Source organism: Phragmites australis, chromosome 9, assembly GCF_958298935.1.
Source record: "Phragmites australis chromosome 9, lpPhrAust1.1, whole genome shotgun sequence".
Taxonomy (NCBI): Eukaryota; Viridiplantae; Streptophyta; class Magnoliopsida; order Poales; family Poaceae; genus Phragmites; species Phragmites australis.
In genome coordinates, this window is record NC_084929.1 from 2,062,790 (window position 1) to 2,068,789 (window position 6,000).

Below are 6,000 nucleotides of genomic sequence, written 5' to 3' on the forward strand. Positions count from 1 at the left end.
ATAAAGCTCCGGATGGATCGGTCCTCAACCCGATCCATCCAGTTGCTTCTCACTCCCGTCGCCGTTGTTTTCTCTCTCTCTTTCTCTCCCTGCGCCGCGCGTCTCCTACGCACCCCGTCCGCCGGCCGTCTACTCTCGCCACTTCCTCACCGCTTCGCGCCAGCCATCACACTGCGCTGTGCGCTGCCGACCACGCGCCGACCTCCATCGCACGTTGAGCGCCGCCGTCGCCCGCCAGCTGCCGCCGGGCGACGTGCTGCCTCACCACTGCCTGCCGTCGCCTGACCGAGCTGAGAGACAGAGCTGAGCCGACCAAGGCTAGAACAAGAAGAAGCCAGGAGAAAGAAAGGAAAAGAAAAGAAAAGAAAAAGAAGGAAAAAAGAGAAAAAGGAAGAAAAAAGAGAGAGAAAAAGATAAGGATTGGGAAATTTTCTAATTTCGCTGGATTTGTCGTCATTCCTTCAAAGGTGATTTCTAAGTAATCCCTAGGTGTTTGTTGTTGAATTAAATCAATCAATTATCGTCAAATATGTGATCAATAATCTGATTCGTTTGCAATAGTCGTTATTTGAGATGAAGATGTGACCTCCAGAGTGAAATATCTTTTCTTTTAAATGAACAAGATCTAGTTAATATGGGAGAATCTAATTTGATCTTGAAGTAGAGATGTTATATCCGATTTGCTTACGATAACTGTCGATTGAGGCGAAGATATGACATCCGAATTGATATATCCATTCCTTTTAATTAAACAAGGTTTAATTAGTAAGAGAACTCTAATTCGACTCTGAAGTGGAGATGTCACTTCAGTTCATATTTTATGAGTTTCTTTTCGGCATGATCCGAAGTATTGTTGTGTTTGCGACATTTTCAGGCAAGATGAATGGTTTCATGACATATGTATTTTCGATGTGTTTTAGCACTAAAATGTACTTGTGCAGGTGATATTACTTCCGAGCGTACTTAAGCGAAGTTCTTTCGTCGCCTTTGGTAAAAGACAAGTAACGTAGGGGTGTATTTCAATGCTATATTTTTATATTCATATCTTACTCTCTTTGCAAATGAATTGAAGTATTTGACGTTTTCTAATTATCCAAATCATGGATAACATTACATTTTGACGAATTAATCTATGTTATTTCTGTTGATTTTGATTATGTTGTTAACGTCATAAATCAGTTGTGATGTTACTTATCTTAAGTCATCAAAATAAGAATATAAGAATTGATGTCAATTCATATGCATACATATGCATTTATGCATTTCATATGGTGATAAAGGCCGACCACTGCCATCATGTGTGACTCGTACCGGTACATGGAGTTGCATGAGAGGCTGGCATCATCCAGCATAAAACTCTCAAATGGAGTTGCATCATGACATTCATATGTTTATATAATATTCGAAGAATACAGGGTATTGGAGAATTTAATGCCATGATTTATGGAAAGTTGTTGTTGCTGGTGTGTTGACGGATGTTATGCCGTGAGGAGGAATTTCCTCTTTATCTTATACAGTTTGATTTTCTTTTCATAAGCAAAGTGGTTGTATTTAAATTACTTTTATCTAGGTGAGATATGTTATACTCATGGCCGTTACTTGCTAAGTTTATCTCACCCCGTTGTTTTATTTTATAGGTACGTCTAGTCTGTTGACGAGCATAATGGGCTAAGGATTAGAAGCATGCACGCACCACGATGTTAGTAATCCAGTATATGTTCACAAATTTAAACTGGTAGCGCCACGTTCATGCTTATTACAAGCATGTTTTAAAGAAGACTTGTGTTTGGATGTGGTGAGCCGGAGTTGTTTGGCAAGATGGTGTCGTAAAGGATTTTAGTTGTGATTCATATCATATCCATATATCATATTGTCATGATTGTTTTAATTTGTCAGTTTAACCTCAAAATGCAAATGAAGTGTTGCCAAAATTTTGAACTTTTAACTAATATGCTCAAGTCGCAGGAGAAAGGTGTTAAAGTGGTATAATTGGTTGTGTTAAGCCTTAGTCGTACAATAGGGTGTTACAGTTTGGTATCAGAGCCTATGCTTTAGATCCTAAGGTAAAAAGTTAATAAAATTGATACACTTTGCACAAATAGGATGGGAGAGGGATTTGCATTTCATTGCATTCGCTTCCATGTGTCTATGCAATGTCTATCATTTATACTACTATATGTTAGGATTATCTAATGATTGCGCTCTCTCTATATTTATTGATCAAATAAATTGATTAATCGATGTTGCTGCTCGTCGTTTCAATAGTAAGAAAGGGCATGATCTGTAGAACCTGAGAAGTTTTATTGGATCAGTAGCATAATTGTTTTGTGACATTGCAGATGAGTTTAAGTGGAGGGCCCCCATGATACCTCCTCTGCATTGTCAAGTGAGGTTGACCGAGTGTTAAGTGTGATCCAACTATCCACATACAGAGCGTATGTTTGGGTACAAGATGGATTGGCTCCCATGTTGTTTACTCTAACTATTCATTCTTGTGATGTTGGAGAAGTGGGTCCATGTGTGCCTTACATTAGAAGGCAGAGTGACGACGTTTTCAGCCTAAACCTTAGAATGGTGTGAGGAAATTCCCTTCGGAGTCAAGGCAATTTCTTTTGCCCACCGTGAAGATGTGTTGAAAGCGAAACCCGAGTGGGGTTTTGGGAGGTGTTTCTAATCCTTTGCTAGGCTTTTATCCTAATTGTTTATGTTTGAGACTTAGTTAACATCCCATGTTTAAGCTGGATTGCTTACTTGTCTTATGTGCTGGCTTCTTTAATGCTTGAGAGTAATCTCTTGTAGTTGGAATGTCTATGCAGGTCTTGAATGGTTATTTGAGGTAGTTATTTTGTTGAATTAGCCTAAGTGGAATAGTTCTTTGGCTATGGAATTGGAGTTATCGGTTGCATTGCAGCGACTGATTCGCATCATAGTGACACTAATGGAGTGACGCCTTCTTTAAGGTGGCGTCAGTCGTTTTAGACCTACTTGTGAAATTTCAGGGGTGAATACTGAAGGTTGGCCCCTGCAGGGCCAAGATAGAGTTATTGGTTGAATCGTGTTGTGTTTTCATGTGTCACTTATTAAAACCTGTCATTTTTGATAGGGGGATTCGTTTACTTTGAAGCATGAAGTTAAGATTGTACTTGGCTGGTAAGGGCGTTGGTGTTGTTTAGAGGTTGTCGAAAAAACTGTGGCCTATAACATCATTATGAGGTGCTATGTTGGCGTGTCGTTATGGGCGTTGGTAGTTGAGTCTGATAAATTCTACTCACCGAGTAGATTTCGAAGATAAGGGTTATTTGAATCTTTCCTAGCTAAGTAACCGGAGGTATCACTAGAGCCTGTTGTAGCAATTCTTCGAGTGGTTCTTGGTATGTGGTTTGCTTTGAGACTTTCTTTCTTTAGATTTCGTGAATTGAGTGGAACTGAAGAAGTGGCTAGTTTCTGGCTTAAGATTTTCCCGCAATGGAGCAGGTCTGTGTTTATTGCTCCAGTTTATTCTCTAAGCTGAAGTTTTAACCAGGAAGTGTCTGGGTAGGTTTGCATACCAGAAGTTTGTCCCTATTGGGAGCAAATATCTGCTGTTACATAAAGCGATACTCTACATACTTGGTCGCTAAGATGTCAATACGTGTTTTGAGAGTAGCTTAAAATCGGTTTTATCTAAACCCTGGTTTGAGGGAAGAGCATTGTAAAAAAGTGGAGTTTATCCCGGAGTTTAAGCGTTGAGATCAGAGTTAAGTTTGAGAGCTAGGGGTTGTTCCCCGGTTTAAAGAAGTGTTGTGAAAGAGGATGGCACGTGTTGGGGTGTATCTTTGTGATTTTGTTGTTGTCAGGAAAGGGTATGCCCTCTAAGGATCTGGAGAGAAGCATTGTCTGCTAGTGCTTATCCTGTTGGTTATAAGTCGGTGTTGCAAAGGATACTTCTTAAACTGGCTTTGTAAAACAACTATCCTTGAGTTGGGATGATAGAATTGAACGTCTAGAAGTTACTTTCTTTCAGTCCTCTATATGGGCTTTTTATAATGGTCGTTCTGCCTTGGATTAAGCCAACGTCTCTCCTATTTTTCCCGAAGATTGTGTTTCTGCATGCAATTTTACTTTGAAGAGGTTGTGGTGTGGTTACCAATAGTATGACTGGCCTGAGAATGTGAGCAAGATGTGAAGTTCTTTAGTATGCCAGTTTGGCATATTTCTGAATGTACCAGTTAACACAGTTTATCTATTGGTCCAACTACCTCTGGATGGAAGTGTTCTGGCGTTCAAGTTGGAAAGTGCAAGTCTAAACTTGTACCATGAAGCACAAGTCATTAGATGTTTGGAAGGATTGAATTAGGCAAGTGGTTGTAATCTCCTGATCACCCCTTCTAGACTTGGTGATACATCGGGATGAGAATGACCAACTGGAGGTTTATATCTTAATATTGTGACCGTCTCTTGTGTAGATCTACCCGCATTCGTATTTAGGAGTTAGTGGTTTTAGTAGAAGAAGTGAAGTCTTAATGCTTCTTTGATCCTGAACCACAAATGTTTAAAATTTATCCTCCCTGTGAAGGAGTTGAGTTTGAAGCAAAGAAGGTCGTTCATTCATATCGGAGTGTTTGATCCGGAGTTGTGGTGTCGGTTGAGCAAAGTTCTTTTTGGGGTGCTTTTGCATCCAACAAAAGGGGAGTGTTCCTAAGCAAGTAATGCTTTAGTTTTTGGAGTTTCCTTGGATTCGTTGGCTATTACCTAAGCGTTGTACATGATTCCTCCATCATTGCAAAGCCTATGACTAAACTTACTTAGAAGTGCATTCCATTTATATGGGACTGATAATTATGAGGATAGTTTCTAAATCCTGAGGGATAAGTTGATGAACCCCCTTATTTTGGTTTTACCTGGAAGTGGCAAGCGTTGCACAATCTATACCGATGCCTCCTGAATTGGACTTGGATGTGTGCTTATGCAAGAAAACTAGGTAATTGCCTATGCTTCCAAATAATTAAAGATTCATGGACAGAATTATCCCATTCATGACTTAAGGGTTGGCTGTGGTAGTTTTTGGCTTAAAGGGTTGGAGACATTACCTTTGTTGCGAGCTATATGTTCTTGTTATGGATCATAAGGGTGAATCCAGTGGCAGATACTCTTAGCAAAACAAGTGTTCTTAAGATAGTATTATCTTTGCTTTCTGAGTTGGATAAGAGGTGGATCTCCTTCCGCTTTGTTGACACTGTATAGAAGGAAACTCGGCTGCTCACTCGGTTTGTTATACTAAGTGTGTGCGTGAAGTCCAACATCAAGGTTGTCTTCTTTTGGAAGTTCAAAAGAGAATTTTGGTTTTAAAAAAAAAGCAACAGTTTAGCATTGATGAGTGCAGTGCAATACGCTGCGTTTTTGTGTATCGCAGAAGGCAATGTGAAAATGGATAATTTGAGAGAGGCTCATCGGGCTCCTTACACAGTTCATCCGGGTGAAATCAAGATGTATCGGGACTTAAAACAGAATTTTTGGTGGAAAGGGATGAAGGTGGACATGGCTAAGTACGTTGCAGCTTGTGGTGTTTGCTTACAAGCAAAGGTCGAGCATAAATGACATGTAGGATTAATAGTCAGGTTGCCTCGCTCACCTCGGGGCAGGGTTGTTATTTGAGTTGTCGTAGATAGACTTATCAAATCTGTGCATTGCGTCCTAATGAAGATTACTAGTTTGGCACATGATTTGACTCCCTTGTATATCAAGGAAATAGTGAGGTTGTATGGTGTTTCAAAATCAGTCATTTCATATCGTTATCCCAAATTTGTATCCTAGTTTTGGCAAAGCTTGTGGAATGCCTTGGGTGCAAAAAACTCTCTCTTAGCATAATTTTCTACCCTCAATCGGATGATTAGTCAGAATAGATTATTCAGATTTTGGAGGACATGCTTCATGCTTGTGTCCCTTTTTTTGGAGATGCTTGGGAAAATTATCTAGTCCTAGTGGAGTTTGATTATAATGATAACCATCAAGCTAGTATTT